Genomic DNA, 27,176 nt, shown 5'->3' on the forward strand with positions numbered 1-27,176 from the left:
AGATGGCTTCACACCCTCCCACACCCGAAGGTCCCAGTGGGGCCAACACTGAGGGCAGCTGTGGACCAGTCCACAGCCCTGTCACATCCCCACCGGAAGAACCCCTCATCCCAGTCAGCAGACTTAGCTTCTCTGTCCTTGAGACTCAGGTAAATTAAAAGGGAGAGAAGTCAACTGAACATATGCTTTTCTCCCTCTAAATATGCTAATATTAACCTATTATTTTACAACAGTCACTTATTTGCCCTGTGTTCCTCTGACTTCCAAAGCTCAATCTGTACATGAACCCCATCTCCTCTGGATGCTTAATACAGTAGTGATAATAACTAATTACAAATGTCAGAACCAGAATATAAACTCAGGCACTGGAGTAGGAACAGGATCTGCTCTGTCACTAGAGTTGATGCTCTACTCCCCCTGGGTCCCAGAGTCATTATTCCTTACCCAGTTATGGACTCTGCAGCATCACCAGAAACCACCAGACAAATACCTAAAACAGGACCTGCTTCCTGAAGTCCAGGCATTCCTCCCACAGGATGACACAGGGATGCATTTAGTGAACCAGGTACACATGGTCTCACCTCAGGATTGAGATCTTGCAGGTAACATACAGTTAGGGACTCCATACCCTGTTATAAGGATGGAGTGAGCTGGAAGGAAGGGTTAACCCAGGGCTGGCAGGCTGTGCCCAGGCAGCATCCTCTACCCCAGAGCTGGGGATGCAGGTCAACATGGACCAACTCACCCTTTGATGAAGATTCGTCTTCTCTGACACATAAGGAAATCTAAGTGTCCAATCTCATCCAAGATTTGAAGGAGGAAAGCTTTAGGGAGGACACTAACCCAGCTGTGTCCACAATGAACTTCAGAGGTCAGAAGAACAAACTTGGGAGCCAGTTTGCCTTGTCCTGACTTGGAGTTCAGCCACATACCATGCGTGTGACCTTGAACAGGGTCCTTACACTCTCTATGTAGTGGTTCCATCTGTAAAAGAATGATTATACTTGTGTTTAGATGACAGAGTTCTGCTTAGAATTAAATGAGTTGGCATTAGTAAGAGATATAACCACTAGTCAACAGTAGTACACAGTAGTGGTGGAGAAGCAATATTAGAGGCCCTCTCTCCATCCCATCCCAGGAATCACAGCACTCTAGAAAAGGAATTAAATTATGTTACCTGGAGCCTTGACTGGTGCTGTCAGAACTCTTCCAGGAACCACATGCTGTGATGGTGATTGGTGCCAGAGTTGTGAGTCTTCCACACATCACCCCTTCTCTCTGTGCCCCAGAGAGAGGTTCTACTGCTCATGAACCTTGACCTTACCAACTGTGAACCTCATGAATTAAGTTGTTTACTTGCTAATTTTACTTTATAAATTCATGGACTTGGTAAAAGTTCTGTGTCTAATTCACCTCCTTATCCCCAGTGCTTGCTAATTAAAAATCCTAAATGATATCTTTTGTATACCTGAATGAATGAATGTCAGCCTGGTATTTTATACAAATCATTTCAATCAAAATAAATCTTTTGAGAAATAATTTAACTTGGTGTGGGGGCTTAACAGCACAGTGAAGTTATGTCAATTGTTGTAAAGATATTTAAATACAATTAAATGGTATAAACTATGTACATTTTGCTTCTACACTTTTCTGCAATGAATGCAGTAAATTGCAACACCAGAAACAATCCTAGCCCCATTCCAAGAGCAGTGTTGAGACAGCCAGTTCTAAACACATATAAACACTGCATCTTTGTATATCTGAAGATAAAGAAGACAAACCTCAGCACACTGACAGGTGAACACCATGAAGCCTCCTGTTCTGGTCTTAATCAGATATGGCCAAGTGGTCAGGATGTTTATATATTTATCATTTGGCATATTTTCAATTCAAACCACACATAACTGTAACAGGAAGAAATTTTGTTATAAAAAAAATTTAGTTTAACAACTTCCGTATTGAATTAGAAGTGCAGAAGTAAAGAGCAGGAAGAATCCTGTTCTTTAACTTAGACTAACTGTTTTTTGGTCTTATGGATTGTAAAGCAATACAATATGTAGCATTATTATTCCCAAATCACCATGAAAATATGGAGGTTTCAGAGGTTCAGTAATCTCTTTGCTAGGAAAATTAATAATTAAATATCCTTGGTAGAGGGACATTTTCAGGACCTAATCAGAGTGACTAATATACAGAATATTTTTTAATTAAAAAAGAACTATACAACTTCAAAAGGAAACAATTAATTGAGTTGTTACACCAAAGCATTGGAGACCCACCTCACCATCTGTGTTCCTTGCATGGCTGGGACCGAAATTTGTAAAGGCTTGTTTACTAAAGACCACTTCAACACAAGGGCATGTGATGAGCTTGGTCATGAGCTAGTCATGAGCTGACTGAGGTCCAACCCATCATCTCTGTTCAACCATTTACAGTCTATAACTGGCAACATCGAACAGAGTATGGTGCTGGATTGGCCTCATTCATTCCTCCATAGTGCAGCATCAGATACCCAGAGACCAGAGCAATCAAAGCTACTAAATCAAAGACAAGCAGATTCTAAGTGGAGAGCATGCAGACCAAGGACCCTTCCCCACTGCTGTTGGAAAAGAAGAAGCCCTCCCACCCCAGACACCATCTGTGGGAGGAGAAACAAGAAGATGCTTCCTGAAATAGAGGAAAATCAGTCTTAGCAGGGAGCTTGAACTAAAGTTGACAAGATAATTATTAAAGTAAACCCAAGCTAACTTGGGGGACATATTTTAAATGGGAGAGTCTGTGTTAACTTCATGGAACTTTCACTCCATGTAAACACCCCTTGCTACTGCACAAGATGAAATCAGTCATAAAAATAGTGAATATTACATTTATGCATGTTTGAATCTAGAGGACACATTTTCAAGCCCACTACAGAAAGAAAATATGTATAACTTCCTTTGTTTTTAAATGTACAGAGTTATCACCTCTGTGAACTCTTTCTAATTCCTCCAGTTCAGAATTACTGCTATGTCTATTTAATCTGTAAAAACATTCTTTTTGTCTCTAAAGTGGTGTTTCTTTTTTTTTTTTCTTTTTTTTTATTAGTTGGAGGCTAATTACTTTACAATATTGTAGTGGTTTTTGTCATACATTGACAAGAATCAGCCATGGTTTTACATGTATTCCCCATCCCGATCCCCCCTCCCACCTCCCTCTCCGCCCGATCCCTCTGGGTCTTCCCAGTGCACCAGGTCCGAGCACTTGTCTCATGCATCCAACCTGGGCTGGTGATCTGTTTCACCCTAGATGCTCAACATCACTCATTATCAGAGAAATGCAAATCAAAACCACAGTGAGGTACCATTACACTCCAGTCAGGATGGCTGCTATCCAAAAAGTCTACAAGCAATAAATGCTGGAGAGGGTGTGGAGAAAAGGGAACCCTCTTACACTGTTGGTGGGAATGCGAATTAGTACAGCCACTATGGAAAACAGTGTGGAGATTTCTTAAAAAGCTGGAAATAGAACTGCCATATGACCCAGCAATCCCACTTCTGGGCATACACACCGAGGAAACCAGATCTGATAAAGTGGTGTTTCTTGAGAGCAAGTATTGTGTCTTGTTCTTCAGCATCTCCATAAGGTCAAGTAAAGACACATAGAAAGAGCTTAACAAATATCAGATAAGAAATGAATGCATGAACAAATGCTGACAATCACCCTGCAGTTAGTGATACTGAGTGGGGGAGGGAGGTGGGAGCAGGGGAGACACAAATCTGCTTAATCCCATTCGAACAAGCTGCAGTGGAGTAAGGAGTCAGAGACACACCAGACAAAGGAGCCAGAGAGAAAATGCCTTCAAATCCCACTCCAGAGGGTCAGATCACGTTCATCTCTGCACAGAGCTGTACCTCAGAAGCTTCTCCAAGGTGAGAAAAAACTGACAGCACTGCTCTCAAGAGTTCTACTGAAGGATGTGGATAGACAGTAATACTCATCAAATAGCTGTATTTCTACTCCCCAGTGACTCATTCTGGGCAATGAAACATGGGTGGTGTCACCTGTGTCACTTCTGAGTGGAGGCAGGAAAAGCCCAAGTGTGACTCTGTAGTCTCTCTCTTTTTCCTGTCACAGAAGCTGCGTGTTCCAGATGGTGCACGTGCAAGAGCCTCACAGACCACAGACATCTGTAGGTTGTAATGAGTGTGTGTGTGTGTGTGTCTGTATGAGTATGAGTACATACTTACATACATATGAGTATGTAAGTATGCTTTCATTTCTGTCTGTTTGTGTATATGTATGTGTGTATGTGTGTGTGTATTGCCACTGAGATTTGGGGGTCACTTTTTCCAGCAGCAGAACAGAGTCTCTTCTGATGGATACAAAGGAGAAAGAAGACTTGAAAAGAAGACAGAATCTGTCACATGAAGCAGGTACTTTCCTAGATCGCCTCTTCCTTCTCTGTCTTCATCTTAAGCTACTCCCTCTGAGCTCACCTTGCTTCCTCTGTTGAGCTCAGTTGTTTCTCTGTCACCATTTCTGACTGACCAACAACTAGATCTAAATCCCGTCTAACAGCACCCGCACCGGTGCATCTCCTGTTCCCTTTACTTCACTCTGTGCTGACAGTCAGGCTCAGTTTCCCAAATTTCTCTCTTAGCATCTTGACCTTCATCCTTAAACAGCTCTTCTTTCCTCTGAGTTAACCAATCCATCATCTTTGATCCTTTTTACCTTCCACCAATCCTGTACTAATGAAAAGGTAGCATGTATTTCTAAGCCCCCTAAGTTTTTTCTTGATTTCCTGAACAAATCTGATTCCTGGATTTAGTGCTCCATGCAGATAATTAACTAGTTCACCTTTGGTTAAGCAACATTTTGCTGATTTCTACCCCGCCCCAACTCAAGAAAATGGCACATTCAAAACCTGTATTCTTGTGAGCACAGCCCTAGGGATCCCCTCATAGGACTTGGAAGGGGCTGGTGTAAGGACAGGCTGTGAAGGTGAAGCTTTGTTAGCTTCATGATTAATCCGTCTCTGTTCAGAGTTGTAATTGCCAACTCCAGAGCTATTGAGCTCTTGTGGGTGGTCATTCTTAAACCACTTAAATCCAAGATTAGTGCCACTGGAATGGCACTCAGAGTTCAAAGGCTGAGTGGTTGCTCAGTTATGACCTGATGCTCTATTACACATGGAGCTTTGGTGCAGCTAAGTCCTGTCTGAGTACCAGCCTAAGAACACTGGAAATACAGCAAGATGTGTTCCTCCTTTAACATCTTAAAGTCTGTGAATAGATTCTCTTTTCCTTATCATCGAATCCTTCCCATCTGGGCATGCTACCCAAGACTCCTGCAGGCTGCAGGCAACTGCTGAGGCTCTGCCAAGGCCCAGGATTGGAGTGAGGCCTGTGTCTTAGTATAAGCTCTGTATTTCCACTCTCTATAAGTTAATAGTTGCTCATCTAAGGTTTGTTAAATGGTTGAATGGCACTATGCTAGACATTTAAGAGAAATTATCTTAAATATAAAGAACTATTTTTGAGGACATCATTTAGCTAATTGACATTTTTGTTTTAAAAGCAAATGTTTTCAGCAATTAACAGGGCAAAATTTGATTTTCAAAAAGAAGGCATATCACCACCAGATACATCACAACGAACTCTGCAAATCTCTATCTCTAAGGATACACAAGACAAACCACAGCACACTCACATGTGGCTTCTTACTAAGTCTTAATCAGACCCAACAGAGGAGACAGGGTATTTGGATGATTTATCATTTGGCAGTTTTTCAATTAAAACCACACAGGAACATTACAAGAAGAAAATATGCAATTAAAAAAAGTACAGCTGCACCATCTATATGACATAAGGAAGGAGATGAGGTGCAGAAAGAGTTCTTTGGCTTAAAATAACAAACAGACTAATTGGTCCTTCACTTTGTGGAAGGAGGGTCCTCTGGGACTGATACTGAAGGATGCTGTAGAGACCATGATAACTCGACTTTTCTGTACAACAGAACTGTGAACTGATCGTTTTGGATAATGATGTGCTTTGATTTTTCTCTCTCTACTTTTTGTGAATCTACTGTAGGTTTTTACATTTTTGTTGCCACATGGCTCACATAAAACATCTTACAGACACAATAGTCTATATTACACTGATAACAAATTAATTTCAATCACATACAAAAGCTCTACCTTTTGATCCCTCCTGTACTTTCTGTTTTTGATGTCAGAATTTGCCTCTCTTTATATTGTATATCACTAACAAAATATTTTTCTCTGTAGTTATTTTAATACTTCCCTTAGACCTGAGCTAACTAGTTAGCACACTACCATATTCAGTGTTAGAATATTCTGAATTGCATTACATATTTAGATTTACATGCCTGTTGTATATTTTCAGTTCTTTAATATAATAATTAGTATCCTTCATTTACCTTGAAGAACTCCCCTCAGCAATCTTGTAAGACAAAACTCTGTTTGTGAACTCCCTCAACTGTTATTTTTTGGGGAAAGTCTTTATCTCATCTTCATTTCTGAAAGACAACCTTCCTGAGAAAAGTATTTTGGTTTGCAGGCTTTTTCTTTCATCAGTTTGAATATATCATCCCTTTCTCTCTTGGCTTGTCAGCTTTCTTCTGAGAAGTCCACTGATATTCTTAAGGTTCTTCAGGGAATTTCTTTTTTGTGAGCATTTACTTTTATCTTGATGCTTCTAAAATTCTCCTTTTTGTTGATTACAAACAATGTGTCTTGGAGACAATCATTTTGAATGAACTCTGAGGAGTGAACTATTAGCTACAGGAACTTGGATGTCTAAATCTTATCAGATGTGGAACTTCCCTGGTATTATTTCTTTTGGTACCATCTCTGTCCCTTTCTCCCTCTCTTCTCCTTCTGGGACCCTAATAATGTTGCAGGTTGTTTCTGTGAATATTATCCCATTGTTCACACCAGTTCTTTCACACTTTTTTCATTCTTTTTTCTTCTTTGTCCTCTGGCTGGGTAATTTTAATTTTCTTGTCTTCTACCTCAAAGATTCTTCTGCTGTTGCTGATGGTCTCTGTAGCATTTTCCATTTTGTTGCATTTCATTCCTTGTAATCTTTAAAAGAATTTCTGTTTGATTCCTTCTCTCTTTCTGCCTCATTGCACAGCTTCAGGGATCTCAGTTCTCTGACCAGGATTGAATCCAGGCACAGCAGTGAAAGCATCAAATCCTAACCAGTAAACCAACATAAACTCCCTGTTTGCTTCCTTTTTTATGATTTCAGTCTCTTAAAAAAAAAAAACCTGAATTTATTCTGTGGAGCAACTCAGAGCCCATGTACAACAAATGCTGAGCCAGTGCTCTAGGACCTGCAAACCACAAATAGGAGCCGGCACTCTGCAATTACTGAAGCCTGAGTTCCTAGAGCCTGTGCTCCACAACAAGAGAAGCCCCTGCATAGAGAAACCTGCTGTCCACAAAATAGAGTAGTGCCTGCTTACCGCAACTAGAGAAAGCTCATGTGCAGCAACAAAGAACCAGTAAAGCCAAAAATTAAAAACAGTAACAATACTGATAATAAATAAATTTTAATCTTATTTTGTTCACATATTCTTTTTCTGAATTGGATTGTTTATCTGTGTTTTTTGGAGTTCACTGAGCTTCTTGGAGGGTATACTTTATTTCTTTCATCATATGTCATTTATTTCATTACTTCCCAATGGTGAATAGCCATGTGAGCTGCCCTGGGAGCAGTCCTATGTATCTTCCCATCCCCAAGCAGAGCCTAGAACTATGAAGACTGCAAGCGTGACTGTAGGTCAGAGCCCTGGACACCATGCAGAGCCATCAGCCAGGAACTGGGTGGATTCAACTCACAACCAGGCCATCACTCTCAGGTCTTATATTAGTTCAGCAGCTTCTCCACATGTCCACAGTGGAATTGGGGGGGTGGGTGTTGTGAAATGTAATCTTTACTTGGCCACTCCTACATGACAGCTCTCTCTACCCTGAAGAATCACAGCAGGATCACATTTACATTTTCAGTAGTAACCAGATTAAAGAAATCTTGAAACAGTGTGTTTTCAGAGACACCCATTAGCCTGAAATTCTTTCTTTAAGTTCTAGACATAATCCATCAAGCAATAGGACTATCAGAAAACCTGACTTGCTTCCTGAGAAATCTGTATGCAGGTCAAGGGGCAACAGTTACAACTGGACATGAAACAACAGACAGGTTCCAAATCCGGAAAGGAGTATGTCAAAGCTGTATATTGTCACCCTGCTCACTTAACTTATATGCAGAGTACATCATGAGGAATTCGGGACTGGAGGAAGCATAAGCTGGAATCAAGATTGCCGGGAGAAATATCAATAATCTCAGATATGCAGATGACACCACCCTTATGGCAGAAAGCAAGGAAAAACCAAAGAGCCTCTTCATGAAAGTGAAGAAGGAGAGTGAAAAATTTGGCTTAAAGCTCAACATTCAGAAAACTAAGATCATGGCATCTGGTCCCATCATTTCATGGCAGATAGATGGGGAAACAGTGGAAATAGTGGCTGACTTTATTTTTGGGGGGTCCAAAATCACTGTAGTTGGTGACTGCAGCCATGAAATTAAAAGACGTATTGTTCCTTGGAAGAAAAGCTATGACCAACCTCCATAGCATATTGAAAAGCAGAAATATTACTTTGCCAACAAAGGTCCATCTAGTCAAAGCTATGGTTTTTTCAGTAGTCATGTATAGATGTGAGAGTTGGATTATAAAGAAAGCTGAGCACTGATGTACTGATGCTTTTGAAGTGTGGTGTTGGAGAAGACTCTTGAGAGTCCCTTGGACAGCAAGGAGATCCAACTAGTCCATCCTAAAGGAAATCAGTCCTGAATGTTCATTGGAAGGACTGATGCTAAAGCTGAAACTCCAATACTTTGGCTATCTGATGCGAAGAACTGACTCATGTGAAAAGACCCTGATGCTGGGAAAGATTGAAGGTGGGAGGAGAAGGGGACAACAGAGGATGAGGTGGTTGGATGGCACCACATGACTCAGTGAACATGAGTTTGAGTAAGGTCTGGGAGTTGGTGATAAACAGGGAAACCTGACGTGCTGCAATCCATGGGGTCCCAAAGAGAGTTGGACACGACTGAGTGACTGAACTGAACTGAACTGAAATTCCTTTAAGAATTCAATCATATCAGATCGTTCCGTCCACATCTTTGGAACATAAATAGACAAATGTACCTGATCTTCTCATCTATATCCCTTCTTTTGGATCCCCTCTGCCTAGGCCTCCACTTCCTTGCCCTCTTGTCCCATGTGGATGTAGGGTGTGGGTGAACACCAATTTGCCATCCATCAACTTGAGAGAGATATGAACTGATATAATTCACTCAGAAGGATAGATAATTGGACAGATAAGAAAAGGTAATTTCCTGAAGAAAAAGTACGAAGGGATGGAAAGAATGGATTCATAAGGATTTGATAACCAACTAGACATGGGAGAGAGTGAGGAGGAATCTATATCTGCTTGAGGAATAAACAGATAAAGTAACCTAGGGAATGAGAGATGAAAAGGGGAGAGGTAGTTAGGTAGAGTTAGAACACTTAGGCAGGATAGAAAGCTGCATCCTTTCTCTCCCAACAGCAAACTCCAACTTTGAAACTCACATTCAAGTCTGGTGACCAAGAACAGGTTAAAAACAGGTGATGTGACTTCTCAAGGAGAACATACAGGAATGTTCAAGATTGGGTTTTTTCCATGAGTTTGTGAAAATATCTCCTGCCATATCAATAAACAAGAAATGTCACAGCCATCAGCGATTTCTGGCCTCCAAATGTGAATGAGGGCTCCCAAAACTGTGATCCAGGGGATGCTGCCACCCCCATGGTGATTGCTGAGGAGCTGGGGGAATGCAAGAAGCAGCCATCTGCCACTCCTTAAGGTGAACAAGGAAACAGGATTGGCCCCAGATAGCTGAGGTGCATATGAAAGGAATGAATTCAGTGAGCCCAGAGGCTTGCATCTTCCCATACACAGAATGCTAAATTCCTTAACTTGATACCTGATCTTTGATGTTCAGACTGCCTGCTCCCTTTGTTGCAAACTTGTATATAGCCTGACTTCCCCTCTGCTGCCTCCTTGGAGCAGTTTTCTCAGAGCTACTGAGATGCTGTCTCCTGGGCTTGGAGTCCTAAACATTCCCACCAAATAAAATAACTCTATCAGGTTCTGACTATATTTTCTGGTCGATGAATTCATCATGCTAGGAATGAGGGTGTGAATGTGGACCAAGTTTAGATGTTTTTTCTAAGTAAGAGTGACCTGGAGCATTTGTGATCCCAGGCAAAGTCATGGCCTCATTAGCCTTTGAAGGAGGTGAGAAAATAGGGCAGTGCACTCATCTTGTATTTCCTTTGAGGAAAATGGTGTTTGAGGACCAATCCTCTAAAAGCATTTGACATGGAACTTGGTAACTATTAGTAAAGCAAAAAAAAAGTTACTTTATTCAGAATATTTCATTTTGAGCAATTTCCATATAACACAATCACAGGTCAGCACTCTATTGAAATACAGGCAATTAGAATATCTGAGGCATCATCTTGTATTTAATACAACATCATGGGAAAGTCACTGTGGATGTTCCCGGGACACTGAGTTCAACATCATCGTACCCAGGGTCCCCTTTCTCCCCCTGGAGCAGCCAGGGGCTCTCTTCTCCTTCCCCAGGATCAGCTTCCTCTCTAGAGACATTTAGAGAAGAGCCTGAAAGAGGAAAGAGAAGCATAATTAGAACTGAGACAAAGGAACTGGACAGTGTGTTGGAAGCATGTTAAACAAGTGATGATGACAAAGCACCCCTGGGACCCAGGTGTGGGCAGGAGGCTCAGGCTATTTCACATCAGTTACAGTGAGGATGGACCCGGGCTGTCCTCTCAGATCCAGTCCATGTGGTCTCTGGGGCCTCAGCTCATGTGGAAACCCTGCATCACAGGAGACCTGTGCTCACACAGGAGCTCTGGGAAGACCTGCCTCCAGGCTACACAATCAGCAAGGAGATGCCCAGGAATAGTAAGAGCATAACAATGAATTTAATGTTCTCCTCTCACAACTGATAGACGTGAAATCACAATGAGAGGGAGATTGGACACAGGGAAAATCTGAGTTCCTGACTCTTAAACCAACTCTGCTTTTAGTTATCTTGACACATGCTCCCAAATGTCCACAAAGAGTATCACGGGTACATCCACAGATGGCCCCTACCCAGGGACCACACGGGCCCTCAGATGGATAAATACTCTTTTCCAGAGAAAGAATGTTTGCTCTTGACCACTGAAATATCTGGAGGAAACTAGACCTTAGCTGACCATAAGCTCTGAGTCAATGATCCATCAACACGGCTTTATGTTAAGGCCACCATATACCATAGACTTTGTACATGTCATTACAACCTTATACACAGAGCTCATCTTAAATTATCAGATGCCTCACAAATTTCAATACTGCAATACACTTTTTAAATCTCTATCTTTCATATACAGGGCAGCACAGAGATGTTATCAAAACACTTGTCTATTTTTGAATTTGGTAAATATGCTCAATTAATCTATAAGCTATCTATTTCTTTTGGCTACTACACAATGCTTGTGGGATCTTAGTTCTTTGACGTGGGATTGAACCCAGGCCCTAGCAGTGAAAGTGCAGAGTCCTAATCACTGGAATACCAGAAAAGTCCCTAATCTATAAATTTTAATGCAAGCATATCCCACATAAAGTGAAAATTTATGTTGCATTATGGAGACATAAATGCCAAAAGTAGAGTGATTCCTCACCCCCAAGGAGTCTGACAGCATTAAAGATGGCATATGGTTGCGAAGAGAAGTCCTAGTTACTCAGGTGTATCTGATTCTTTGCGACACTATGAACTGAGGCCCACCAGACTCCTCTGTCCATGGGATTCTCCAGGCAAGAATACTGGAGTGGGTAGACATTCCCTTCTCCAGGGGATCTTCCTGACCCAGGGATCAAACCCAGGTCTCCTGCATTGCAGGTAGATTCTTTACCATCTGAGCCACTAGGGAAGTCCATCAAATGCATGCTGCTGCTACTGCTGCTAAGTTGCTTCAGTCGTCTCTGACTCTGTGTGACCCCATAGAATGCATGAGATTACCCATATTTTGAAACTGCAGAGAGCCTGGGCATTGAGGAGCTCAAACTCACCTTTTACAGGACAAAGACCAAAGATTTCAGGGGATCAGCTAACCCCACTCACCTGTCTGAGGCCTCATCCCATCTCCCTTCTCTGGGATCACTTCCTCCTTCCTCCCCTGAGAGTCAGAAGGAGTCCCAGTCACTGGTACCTCTTCAGCATCATCATAATCCTCACCAAGGGCAACAGTCCTCTGATCTGGGGCTTCTGAGGGCAGAGCAGGGGTCAGATGAAACCACAGTAAGTGGGTTGGTCTGGGAAATACCTAAGATCCCTTCTGACCCAGAGTTTCTGAGCTGCTAAATAGAGGCACCTGTCACTCCTTGTTTCAAAAGATTTTTTTCTCTAAGACCATGTTTCATTTTGATGTGTCCATAAACCAAAACATGATTTTACATATCTTAATATTTCCTGATTTAAAATATATATCCCAAAGCAATGCTCTCCCACCATTGAGCATTACTAAAGTATTTTGACAAATTGTGCTTTACAGAAATTATTTTTAAAACCAGTGTGCGCCTGTTATTCTGGACACAGAGAGCCCTGCCCCAATGTGAGACATCACAGAACAGCCAGAGAAAGGGAAGGACAGACCCTATCTGGACACAAGGGATCCTCTGGTCCATCAAAGGAAGACTGTTCCCCTTACATCTCCTCTCTATGAGGAGGGAAACTCTCCTCCACAACACTCAGCTGAGGCAGGTCCACCTCTATTACCTGGAGCAGATCTGGAGTCATTGTTGTCCTCACCATCTGACAGGAAGCCTAAAGTGGAGAAAAACATCGCATGACGCACAGAATGACCCTCCCACACCCACGACCTGTGATAAGGCTGAGAAGGGACAGGCCTGACTCCTGCAGTGTAGGTGGGGGCTGGGGGCTCACGGGGCTCTGAGAGGCCATCCTGCCACTTTGGAGAGCTGCCTCTGTAAGCCTGGGGCACATGTGGGGTCTGTGGACGCTGAGAAGATGTTCACAGCCAATGGGAGGTGACAACCAGAGGTCCCAGGAGGGCAGGCAGAGACACCCACCTGGGCTGCCCAGAAGACCCTCCTTCTGAGTCACAAGGTAATCGAGCTCCTCATACACAGCTTCAGCAAGAGCATCTTCATAGCTGGATAAGGCTGAGAGATCCCCCAGCAGGTCAGAGATGCCACCCCAGACACCCTGATCCAGCAGACCCACCTTCGTCTCCCTGATGCTCACACAGAGGCTGCCTGGACCTCAGTATCATCTCTTACCCCATGCACTGTGCTGGCACCTTCTCCACTCGTCTGACCTGAATTCACAGCTCAGCCCTCACTCTTTCTGGTCTCACAGGAGAGGCCATGACTTATGAGAGTTCACACCCCAGTCTTCTGTCTACTCAGCCCTTAGAGCTCAGCATGGAGCACATGTAGTTCTGCAACTCAGAGCAGAGACCTGGCCCAGGCTCCCCTCCTCACACCTGCCCCATCTCCTGCCTGCACACATGCTCCCTGGTCCCCAGTTCCCCCTGCAGCCCACCTCTGCGCTCTGCTCTCCATCTGAGCACCTGAGTCACCAGGATGATGAGGACCAGGAAGAGAAGGGCCCCCAGGATGAGGCAGAGGACCCAAGGCAGGGAGAAGATGCCAGGGAGAGGATTTGAGGCTGGTCTGGTCCCTAAGGAGAGCAAGGCAACAGGGTGTGGAGAGGTCCCAGGCACAGAGAAACCCCCTGTGCCAGCACTTCTGGGGGCTCTGGATGATGGTATCCTAGCCTCAGACACAAATATACTAATAGTGGCTGGGCTCCTCCAAGTCTTTTCCTGAGACAAATCAACTCCACTCCGGCCAGTGTGGCCCCGAGGCAGAGCCAGGGATTGTCAGGGAGCTGCCCTGCTGAGACAGCCTCTGAGGACCCGGCTCATCCCTTCTCCTTGGGCTTCAGGAGACAGAGCGTCAAACAGTCCTGGGACCCGCACCTCACTGATGAGGAGCAACACTCAGGGGCAGGTGGGAGAACCTTAGAATCTGCACCAGGGGAACCAGACTCTCTTGGATCCAGGGCATGAGAAACAAATGGCCCCAGGAACCAGGGTAGGGCCAGATGGGCCCTGATCCTGCCCCAAAGTGAGCAGACCCCATGGCATTGAGGGCTTCTCCACAGCCCAGCTGCCTGCACACCACGCGGGCATCGTCCAGGTCCCAGCTATCATTGCAGACGGTGCCCCCAGGAGCCCTGATCAAGGATCTCCACTCTCCCGGCGCAGTGACCGCCCCCGTCCACCAGGCGGAGCTGTCTGCTGTCTGAGGAGAGAGGAATGGGACAATGGGGCGTTGACGGCTGGTGAGGGGGGCTAGGGGGCAGGGGTTGAGAAGGGTCTTCTGTCCTGTGGGACACTCACCTGAGCAGTAGGAGGCGCTCTCTTCTGAGGCCGCAGAGCCTGCTGGTTCAGATAGGGGTCATTGAACTGGGGCAGCACCTGGGTCTGGTTTCCTGCAGAAACCGCAATGAGCCGAGGGCTGGGAGGGTTGAAGAACAGAAAACTAAATTAAGGTTAAAAAATGACCTAGAGTGGAGCCTGAAATGAAGGCTGTGACATATCAGTAAAGTTATCAAAACTTTAGTATCCACTTTCTCTATGGAGAATTCTGCTTTTGACAGTGCCATAATTTTGGTTTAAGCCAAATGTTGAACTAAGAATGAGTTAAATAAGGCGTGTTACTCCTGAATCTATATCTAAATAGAAGAAGCAAAACAAAATTCTTTCTGAAGAATTTCTACAATTTTTCATCTTCAATGTCTATCATTTAAACAAATACTTATACAAAAGAGATTTCATGGAAACTCAAGAGGCAAAAGGAAACATTGGAAAGAATATCCCAGGGGATCCAGCTATTAGAGTTACCAGACAGAGAATTTATTTTATTAATTTATTATTTTTATTACTGGAATAGAATTGCTTTACAATGTTGTTAGTTTCTGTTGTACAACAACGTGAATCAGCCATAAGTATATCTATATACCCTCCCTCTCAAGCCTCCCTCCCACCCCATCCATCATCCCACCCCTTTAGGCCATCACAGAGCATCTACCTGAATTTCCTGTGCTATATACCAGCTTCCTGCTACCATCTATTTTACATGCGACAGTGTTTATATGTCAGTGCTGCTCTCTCAAGTCATCCTGCCCTCTCCTAACCACTGAAGTGTGTTCACATCTGTTCTCTAGGTCTTCATCTCTATTTCTGCCCAAAAATAGGTTCACCTGTACCTTTTTCTAGATTCCATCAACAGAGAATTTAAACAGCCATGATTAAAATGCTCATAAAATTAACTCACAAGATATGTATCTTGACAAGGAAATGATTACAAAAACAAAAATTCTAGAGCTGAAAAACTTAATAGCTGGAATTAAAAACTAGAGAATGAGTGTATCTCCATGTTAGATCAGCATAAGGTAGAAAGAGTAAAATGAAAGATCAGAGGACAAATATTCTTCTATTTAGAAATCCTGTTCACATGGTAAATGTTCTAGTTATAGTGCTGTAAAAAAAAAATTCACCCCAAAACTTAGCAACTAAAGCAAAAATATATACTTCAGTTTGCTTATGATTTCCTGGGTGTAATATGAGAAAGACACAATTTGGCAGTTCTGCCTTAGAGTCTTTCATGTGGTTGCACTTAGATGTCATCTGGGGCTGAAGTCATCTGATGACTTGACTGAAGTGTGGTTAATAACTGTGGAAATTTCCTGAAGTATTTTAGGGATAAAAGGACATCATGTCTGCAACCTAATTCAGAAAGAGTTTATGTATTTAGGGACAAATGGAACAGGAGGTGGCCAGACAGGAAAAGAGAGAGAGAGACAGAGAGATCAAGATTAAAGCAAAATAGGACTTCCAATTCAAGATGGCAGAATAGAAAGACTGAATATGAAATAGAAAAAGTGAAACATATTAGATAAAAGTAAAAGATCATGTTTCACTTTTTCTATTTCATATTCAGTGCTCCCATTTCATTTAGTTTATGTTTTCCAATTTCTCCATCTCTTCTTTTTTTTTTTATGTTCTTTCTCAAGCCTTTATCAAGTGTAGTAGAAAGCCCATCTTGATAAAACCACAAAATCCATGTAAATGCTACCTTGAATATATTCACCTTATATATGAGGGTAAAGAAAGGTTGAAAGTAAAATGATGGGAAAAATGTACATGCTGTGTGAATCCTAACCATAAGAAAATTGAAATAGCTATATAAATGTCACAGAAAGTAGACTTCAAAGCAAGATGTCCTAATTGAGTTAAAGAGGGTATTTTCATGATTATAACAGGATATACCCTTAATGAAGATATTATAGATATTAAAATCCAAGAATATGTCAAAATATTGCTTTGAAATATAGAATAATACTTGACAGAATGAAGAACAGAAATAGACAAAATCATAATCAAAATGAGGGGACTTTAACATGCATTTCTCAATAGCATGCAGACCAAGTATACAAAAAAGAATGAAGTACATAGCAGATGTAAACAACACAGTTAGCTAAATAATGTATATAGAGCAATACACCCAACAGTGAAAGAATTTGTTATTTACATTATTGTAAATTCACTGGAAACTTTCATTTTTAAATGATCATCAGTTCATCTCAGTTCAGTCACTCAGTCATGTCTGACTCCGCAGGTCCATGGACTGCAGCACTCCAGGCCTCCCCGTCCATTACCAACTCCCGGGGTTTACTCAGACTCATGTCCATTGAGGCAGTGATGTCATCCAACCATTTGATTCTCTGTTGTCCCTTCTCCTCCCGCCTTCAACCTTTCCCAGCATCAGAGTCTTTTCAAATGAGTCAGTTCGTCACATCAGGTGGCCAAAGTACTGGAACTTCAGCTTCAGCATCAGTCCTTCCAATGAATATTCAGGACTGATTTCCTTTAGGATGGACTGGTTTGATCTCCTGTGCAGTCCAAGGGACTCTCAAGAGTCTTCTTCAACACTACAGTTCAAAAGCATCAATTCTTTGGTGCTCAGCTTTCTTTATAGTCCAACTCTCACATCCATACATGACTACTGGAAAAACCATAGCCTTGACTAGACAGACCTTTGTTGACAAAGTAATGTCTCTGCTTTTTAATATGCTGTCTAGGTTGGTCATAGCTTTTCTTCCAAGGAGTAAGCGTCTTTTAATTTCATGGCTGTAGTCACCATCTGCAGTGATTTTGGAGCCCCCCAAAATAAAGTCTGTCACTGTTTCCACTGTTTCCCCATCTATTTGCCATGAAGTGATGGGACCAGATGCCATGATCTTAGTTTTCTGAATATTGAGCTTTAAGCCAACTTTTTCACTCTCCTCTTTCACTTTCATCAAGAGGCTCTTTAGTTCACTTTCTGCCATAAGGGTGGTGTCATCTGCATATCTGAGGTTATTGATATTTCTCCCGGTAATCTTGATTCCAGCTTGTGCTTCTTCCAGCCCAGAATTTCTCATGATGTAGTCTGCATACAAGTTAAATAAGCAGTGTGACAATATATAGCCTTGACTGTACTCCTTTCCCAATTTTGAACCAGTCTGTTGTTCCATGTCCAGTTCTAACTGTTGCTTCCTGACCTGCATACAGATTTCTCAAGAGGCAGGTCAGGTGGTCTGGTATTCCCATCTCTTTCAGAATTTTCCACAGTTTGTTGTGATCCACATAGTCAAAGGCTTTGGCATAGTCAATAAAGCAGAAGTAGATGTTTTGATGATCATATGATAGAACAAAAACCTTCAGAGAATTGAATTTATACAGAATATTGACTTTGACCAGAGTGAAATTAAGTATTAATAAGAAAATACACTTAGCCATCCTTACTGGGAAAATTAAGAAATATTCTTCCAAAGAATTCCTGGGCCTGGAAATAACTTTCAAACGTGAAAATATTGTGAAATAATGGTAACAAAGATATGCTGTAACTAAATTCTTCCAATGCAACTAAAGTAGTATCTAAGGGAAATTTATACCCTAGATTTAGAAAAGAGGAAAGATGGAAAATGAAAAAATGTAAGCTTTCATTTAAGAAGCTAGGAGATGAGAAATAAAGCCTAAAGGATGTACAAGATTGGAATTAATAAAGAAAAAAATAAAAGTTAATCTAAAAAAGAAAGTGAGCACAAGACAAAGACAATAGAGGAAAGCTGTTCAAACATGGCTCACCGAAAATTGATCAACACTGAGCAATACTAATCAAGAGCAGAGAGAAAAAACTTAATACCAGAATGAAAAGGCAAATCACTACAAATTATACAGATTTTTTTGTTCATAGATTTGAGATGCAATATACACATTTAATGTGGATAAATATTCAGAAGAGCTCCCGTTTCTCCATAAGCTTGCCAGCATTTGTCTTTTTTAAAATTATTGCCATTTTGACAGGTGTAAGATGACATCTCATTGTGGTTTTCATTTACATTTCTCTGATGATTAGAGATGTCAGTATATTTTCATATACCTGTTAGCTATCCATACGTCTTCTTTGGAGAAATGGCTAGTCCCTGACCAATTTTTTTAATCAGCTAATTAGAGCTTTTGCTGTTGTTGCTTTTGTTTTGCACTTGAGCTGTAGGATTTTTATATATTTTGCAAATTAATCCCTTATATGATTTGCTGCTAGGTGCCTTTTCACTCTACTGTTGCTTCTTTTACTGTCATGCTGGTGTTCAGTCATTCAGTCATGTCTAACTCGTTGCGACCCCATGGAACCTCCATGGGATCCTCTGTCCATGAGATTTCCCAGGCAAGAATACTGGAGTGAGTTGCCATTTCCTTCTCCAGGGGATCTTCCTGACCCAGGGGTTGAATCCATGTCTTGTGTGTCTCCTCCACTGGCAGGTGAACTCTTTACCACTGAGCCATCTGGGATATTCTCACTTGTCTATTTTTACCTATTCTTTTGGTGTCATATCCATGAGATCATGAAATAATATATTTTTATTTTAAAATTATAAGTAAAAATACCACATATCTAAAATGTAATTCCCAACTGGTGACAGTATTACACCATCATACACAGTAAAATAAATTCATATACAGTAAGGTTTTAGATATTATTTAGTGGAATTATAAAATTATTTGTAGAAAATAAACTTGATTAAAAGTTATTTTGAGATGAAGAATGGCATTTGAAACATTACATTAAAGGCATAGTCAAAAAACTAAAACATTATAAATTTGATCACATAACCTCCCATACACATATACAAACCTAAAATCATACACAAAAGATGGGGAAATATTTCCAAAAATATGTAAGAAAAATGGTAAATGATGTTAGTTTTTAGGGTTCCTAAAAATAAATAAGAGAATTTGCAAAATATTCTGGAGAAAAAATTAAAGGTAGAGAAAGATATCTGAAACACCTTTAAATATTTACTTGTTAATCACTCTCCATATTCAATAACAAATGTAAACACAGGCATCTATAAATGCACACACACACACATTAACACACCCCTGAATGAAGGAAGGACCTTGCATACTTTAATTACCCTGTGTTTCTTCTATCAGGACAGTGCTTGCACATTGTATGCACTCATTCAACAAGTATGGATGGAGAACATTTTCTAAATACCATGATAGGTGCTTGTTAAATATTTATTAAATAAATGAGCAGATGAATAAAATTCAGTGAAATAGATTTTCTTTAAATCAATGCTAATCAACAAAATAGTGAAGCAAATATAAATTAATGATAATGGTTCATGGAAATAAAGTGTATTGAATAAATTAGTCCATAAACAGAATAAATTTATATTTAAAATTTCACTTACATAATTTTTAAAGGAAAATAGTTAAATAGATTCTAAACTACTCTCATATATTATTTAATATGACATATGTGCAACAGAATATTTCTGTAGTAAGAAGAAACTCTTTAAGGGAATATACAAATTTACCAAGTAGACTTCAGAAAAAGATAGACAAATAGCTACTGAGTAAAGCAAAGCCTTCCTTGCTAATCTTTGGAACTCTGCATTCAAATGGGTATACCTTTCCTTTTCTCCTTTGCTTTTTGCTTCTCTTCTTTTCACAGCTATTTGTAAGGCCTCCTCAGATAGCCATTTTGCTTTTTTGCATTTCTTTTTCTTGGGGATGGTCTTGATCCCTGTCTCCTGTACAATGTCATGAACCTCCATCCATAGTTCATCAGGCACTCTGTCTATCAGATCTAGTCCCTTAAATCTATTTCTCACTTCCACTGTATAATCGTAAGGGATTTGATTTAGGTCATACCTGAATGGTCTAGTGGTTTTCCCTACTTTCTTCAATTTAAGTCTGAATTTGGCAATAAGGAGTTCATGATCTGAGCCACAATCAGCTCCTGGTCTTGTTTTTGCTGACCATATAGAGCTTCTCCATCTTTTGCTGCAAATAATATATAATCAATCTGATTTCGGAGTTGACCATCTGGTGATGTCCATGTGTAGAGTCTTCTCTTATGTTGTTGGAAGAGGGTGTTTGCTATGACCAGTGCATTCTCTTGGCAAAACTCTGTTAGCTTTTGCCCTGCTTCATTCTGTACTCCAAGGCCAAATTTGCCTGTTACTCCAGGTGTTTCTTGACTTCCTAATTTTGCACTCCAGTCCCCTATAATGAAAGGGACATCTTTTGGGGGTGTTAGTTCTAGAAGGTCTTGTAGGTCTTCATAGGACCATTCAACTTCAGCTTCTTCAGCATTACTGGTTGGGGCACGCTGCTACTGCTGCTAAGTCACTTCAGTCATGTCCGACTCTGTGCAACCCCATAGACAGCAGCCCACCAGGCTCCCCTGTCCCTGGGATTCTCCAGGCAAGAATACTGGAGTGGGTTGCCATTTTCTTCTCCAATGCATGAAAGTGAAAAGTGAAAGTGAATTCACTCAATCGTGTCCGACTCCCAGCGACCTCATGGACTGCAGCCTACTAGGCTTCTCCATCCATGGGATTTTCCAGACAAGCGTACTGGAGTGGGTTGCCATCGCGTAGATTTGGATTACTGTGTATTGAATGGTTTGCCTTGGAAATGAACAGAGATCATTCTGTCATTTTTGAGATTGCATCCAAGTACTGCATTTTGGACTCTTTTGACTATGATGGCTACTCCATTTCTTCTAAGGGATTCTTGCCCACAGTAGTAGATATAATGGTCATCTGAGTTAAATTCACCCATTCCAGTCCATTTTAGTTTGCTGATTCCTAAAATGTCGACATTCACTCTTGCCATCTCCTGTTTGACCACTTCCAATTTGCCTTGATTCATGGACCTAACATTCCAGGTTCCTATGAAATATTGTTCTTCATAGCTTTGGACCTTGCTTCTATCCTCAGTCACATCCATAACTGGGTGTTGTCTTTGCTTTGACTCTGTCTCTTCATTCTTTCTGGAGTTATTTCTCCACTGATCTCCGGTAGCAATTTGGGCACCTACCAAATTGGGGAGCTCATCTTTCAGTGTCTTATCTTTTTGCCTTTTCATACTGTTCCTGGGGTTCTCAAGACAGGAATACTGAAGTAGTTTGCCATTCCCTTCTCCAGTGGACCACATTTTGCCAGGACTTTCCACCATGACCTGTCCGTCTTGAGACGGACCCATGGTTGTATTGGCATGGCTCATAGTTACGCTGAGTTAGGCAAGGCTGTGGTCCATGTGATCAGATTGGTCAGTTTTCCGTGAATGTGGTTTTCAGTCGGTCTGCCCTCTGATGGAGGGGGACAAGAGGCTTATGGAAGCTCCCTGAAGGGAGAGAATAGCAAGGAGAGATAAGAAAGCCTTCCTCAGTGATCAGTGCAAAGAAATAGAGGAAAACAATAGAATGGGAAAGACTAGAGATCTCTTCAAGAAAATTAGAGATACCAAGGGAATATTTCATGCAAAGATGGGCTCAATAAAGGACAGAAATTGTATGGACCTAACAGAAGCAGAAGATATTAAGAAGAGGTGGCAAGAATACACAGAAGAACTGCACAAAAAGATCTTCATGACCCAGATAATCACGATGGTGTGATCACTCACCTAGAGCAGACATCCTGGAATGTGAAGTCAAGTGGGCCTTAGGAAGCATCACTATGAACAAAGCTAGCAGAGGTGATGGAATTCCAGTTGAGCTATTTCAAATCCTAAAAGATGATGCTGTGAAAGTGCTGCACTCAATATGCCAGCAAATTTGGAAAACTCAGCAGTGGCCACAGGACTGGAAAGGGTCAGTTTTTATTTCAATCCCAAAGAAAGGCAATGTCTAAAAATGTTCAAACTACCACACAATTGCACTCATCTCACATGCTAGCAAAGTAATGCTGAAAATTCTCCAAGCCAGGCTTCAACAATACATGACTGTGAACTTCCAGATGTTCAAGCTGGTTTTAGAAAAGGCAGAGGAACCACATATCAAATTGCCAATATTTGTTGGATCATCAAAAAAGAAAGAGAGTTCCAGGAAAACATCTGCTTCTATTTTATTGACTATGCCAAAGCCTTTAACTGTGTGGATCACAACAAACTCTGGAAAATTCTTTAAGAGATGGGAATATCAGACCACCTGACCTGCCTCTTGAGAAATCTGTATGCCGGTCAGGAAGCAACAGTTAGAACTGGACCTGGAACAACAGACTGGTTCCTGATAGGGAAAGAAATACCTCAAGGCTGTATATTGTCACCCTGCTTATTTAACTTATATGCAGAGTACATCATGAGAAATGCTGGACTGGAAGAAGCACAGCTGGAATCAAGATTGCTGGGAGAAATATCAATAAACTCAGATATGCAGATGACACCACCCTTATGGCAGAAAGTGAAGAAGAACTAAAGAGCCTCATGCAACATGCAGCTAAAAGCAATCTTGAGAAAGAAGAACAATATTGGAGGGCCCATGTTTCCTTATTTAAAGCTATATGCCAAAGCTGTATTAAACAAAACAGTATAGTGTTAGTATAAAAATGGGTACAGAGATCAACAGAATAGAATAGAGAGCCCAGAAATAAACCCAAATACATACAGTTAATTAATTTTTGACAGAGGAACTAGGAATATGCAATGCAGAAAGGGCAGTCTCTTCAATAAGTGGTGTTGGGAAAACTGGACAGCTACATGCAAAAAATAAAACTAGACCACTCTCTTATACCATTCACAGAAATTAATTCAAAATGGATCAAAGACTTAAGTCCTGCAGCCATAAAAATCCTGGAAGAAAAAAACAGGAAGGAAAAGTTGTAGACATCAGTTTTGGGGGTGGCTTTTTGGATTTTATGCCAAAAGCAAAGGCAACAAGAGCAAAACTAACTAAGCAAGATGACATAAAACTAAAAAGCTTCTGCACAGCAAAGGGCACCATCAGCAAAATGAGGAACTTGCTGGGCAGTTCAGTGGTCAGGACTCAGTGCTTCCACTGCCATGGCCCAGATTAAATCTCTGTTTGGGTACTCAAATATATGTTGAATAATCAATAAAGTCTTATACGTATCAGGATAGAGACTTCTGAGATATAGTATGTCTTTTTTATTTTCTACTTGACTTTAAAATTTACATGGAAAAATAAGTGTGTGAGAATTCCAAGAAAACTATTAAATAGAAGACTTATGTGAGTAAATATAATAAAGATATATCCTTGCCTAGTCTTTTGCTGTGCACATATCCTGTGTCCTTAGATACACATAGCAATCTTCACACCACACCCGGCCCCTCAGTGCTGCTCAGAGAAGCTCACAGTTGCCTTCATCAGCTCCCATTGCCCTTCTCCTTCCTTCCAGCTACTATAAAACATTTCCCACCTTCTTCAAAAATTATATTTGTCCACTTACTCCAAGTAAGCCCTCAAATGCAAGTCTCTTATATCATTGAAGTTATCAAGTATAAACTATATAATCTCTTATCATAAAACACAGAAATTCAAGTTTTTTTTAACCTCCACTTTTGACTTGTCAGTACATGGCTAAGTGTTCCTCCAAAGTTTGCATTTATGCAGATATTTTAAAGGAAAAATTGGAGAGAGAGACTTCTCTAGTAACAATGGAAGAATATATGAGTCAGAGCATTTCATCAACAGTTCTCTACCATCAAAGAAATATGAACATTTATGTCTAAATTTGCAAAGAAAACTTGAAATCTGGCACAAATCTATAAGAATCTCTGAGCTGTTAAATGATATCTTCTATAGGGACATCCTTGAAATATGTAAATGATGTCTTCCTATAGTAGGAGTAGCCTCCACTCATACTAACCTAGTGCAAAATAATGTCTCACACTGCTTGTATAGCAAAAACTCCACCCAGGAAAGTACATCCTCATTTTTGTCCCTGCCTGTCATAGCCTTCCTGTGCAAAGAGAGTGTGTATGTGGCTGTTAGCAAATGTTTCACTCTTATAAAAAGTGAATTATGAAAAAAAAAATCATGAGGATTTATTTTAACTGGGAGAATAAATAAAGCTATTTTAGTGTCAGGTAAGACCACTGGAGAAGAAAAGAATACCAGAGACTTGTAAGAGGAAAGTATATGAAGCTCATTGCTCACAGTTAGTGCACTCAGGGAGGATGGATAGTAGTCTCAGTCCTCTCTAGCCCACCCGTCCCCTATTTTCCCTCTCATCAGACACCAGCTTTCTTGGAACTTTCCATTCTCCCAGCTGGTGGGCAATGAACTGACCATACCTGAACAGATGACCCCTGCATCCTCGCTATGATCTCAGTAGTGCTCCCCCCAGCCCTGGGAAGGGCAGTTCCATACGTGGGACTCTTTGCATTTCACGTTGTCCAGCCAAATGGACCCTGATCCCTCCCCAAAGGAGGAATAGACAGTGGAATCGAGGGCTTCTCCACAGCCCAGCTGTCTGCACACCACGCGGGCATCGTCCAAGTCCCAGCCGTCATCACAGATGGTGCCCCAGGAGCCCTGGTCAAGGATCTCCACTCTCCCGGCGCAGTGACCGCCCCCGTCCACCAGGCGGAGCTGTCTGCTGTCTGAGGAGAGAGAAATGAGACAATGGGCGTTGACCTGGGAAATGGGAAGGGTCTTCTGTCCTGTGGGACCCTCACCTGAGCAGTAAGGGGCGCTCTCCTCTGAGGCTGCAGACTCTGCTGATTCTGACCGGGAGTCATTGCACTGGGGCAGCAGCGGGGTCTGGTTTCTCACACAGTGGTAAGAGAATTAATAAGGTTGAATAGTAAGAGGAAACAGCCAAACAGGAAATATTAAGCTGAAAACACTCTAGAGAGTAGTCTGAGACAGAAGGTGTTACAAGGTCATATCAGAGTTAACATTCTGATCTGTAGAGTTCTGCAGAGCATCTAGGAAAGATTTACAGGAAATATTGGTCTCTCTTTCCAGAGCAGTTAAATGGTTCAGAGTCACAGGAATGAGCCGGCAGCTGGATGGATTCCTTAAAAACCACACACACTTTGATGCCATTGACCTAAGAGTTAAAAGGGTTGATTAAAGGGAGCAGAGTCAGAACTGGCCTCATCAGATGCCTCAGATAGTAGTCATGAATCGTCTACCATTAGAATCCTTCTCCTTGGTACAGTCATTCAAAACTGAAAAACAGATGGATTCTGAGATGTCTTGGTTTACCCCAGAATATATCACTTTTGGTTCTAAGCTTCAGACTTCAGATCTGGATACTTAGCCTAAAAAAAATGTGAACTTTTTGAGTGGATTGAACAATTTGCATGAGAGATGATGTCAGGTAACCTTGCTCGACATTTACCAGACCCCACTGGGAATCAGAGAATGTTCTTCTTCTCCCCCAAACATACAATCCCTCCTTGGACTTTGTGTCAAGAATCTCTGTTAATCAAATTTTGGAGTTACATGATCTTGAGGGGGAAATAATGTGTATGTGTGCTTAGTCACTTCAGTCATATCCGACTCTTTAAGACCCTATGAACTGTAGCCCTGCCAGGCTCCTCTGTCCACAGGATTCTCCAGACAAGAATACTGGAGTGGGTTGCCATGCCCTCCTCCAGGGGATCATCCTGACCCAGCGATCTAACCAGTGTCTCCTGCATTGCAGGTTCTTTACCGCTGAACCACTAGTGAAGCCCTTCTGATTCTATCACTGAGCAGAAGTAAGTTATATTCCTGCTCTGAAAGCCCTTGAACAAATAACATTAACAGACTCAATGTTTTCTTCATTAACAGACTCAATGTTTTCTTCTCTCGTTTTATACATAAAAGTGACATAAAGAAAGGTTAAATAATGTCTATCAGTGCTGCACTTTTAGTAAATATGAAGTAGAGAATTAAACCTAAAATTTTCCACTTCCAGGGAGAATGGAGGAGTTCACAGCAGGCCAGTGTGTTTTGCTGGGTCTTGCTGGATACAACTTTAAAAGCTGGAAAATGTTTTTTAAGAAACAGTAAATGTATTCAACATTTGTTAACACAACATGGAGAATGCTAAAATTCTAAACAATGGAGATTATTTCAATGTTAGTCAAGGATTCATGGCTTCTTTTTCTCTGTGGGAATTTGCTGATTCATTGCATAATTTAATGATTCAGAATCTGGGGAAGCAGAGGACTACTATTGTGACAGGAAGCCAGCATAATTTGGGAGTTACCTGGTGCTGGAGTGACAAAATTAGAGTCTTGAGAGCCTCTCTCACACAGCACGTTTTCTCCTCAAAGATCTGCCCAGTATATAAGCTGTGAAGGGCAGGAAGCTAGAGAACTATATAAAAAGATTTGGAAAGCAGAGTCTTTTTCATTATTTTGGGTACTGAGCTACCAAAGAATCCGGGCTGTGAACTGAAAACTCTGAAAGGTTCTGTCATAGGGAGAGAGAAATCAGAGGTGGACTGAGTGCCACCAAAACTGCAACTCACACTTGTTACAGCTCAGTTTTAGGTTATATTTAGATGTTTGAGTGACATATACGCCTCCCCCCTACCTGTCTAGCAAAACAAAGGGTAAATCTTTTCAGGTGTTAGAAAATGTATCTGGGATAGCTTACTTTCTCATATATAATTTATAGCACTCAAGAAAAAATAGCATGATATTTGACAAGCTAGGATAACATGACA

General features: G+C 41.3%; 1 pseudogene; it reads right to left on the bottom strand.

Moving 5' to 3' along the window:
* Positions 1–10,538: 10,538 nt before the first annotated feature.
* On the bottom strand, positions 10,539–25,855 carry LOC110137276 (antigen WC1.1-like; annotated as a pseudogene).
* Between the last annotated feature and the right edge of the window lie 1,321 nt (positions 25,856–27,176).

This window comes from Odocoileus virginianus, unplaced genomic scaffold, assembly GCF_023699985.2.
Source record: "Odocoileus virginianus isolate 20LAN1187 ecotype Illinois unplaced genomic scaffold, Ovbor_1.2 Unplaced_Contig_11, whole genome shotgun sequence".
NCBI classification, from domain to species: Eukaryota; Metazoa; Chordata; class Mammalia; order Artiodactyla; family Cervidae; genus Odocoileus; species Odocoileus virginianus.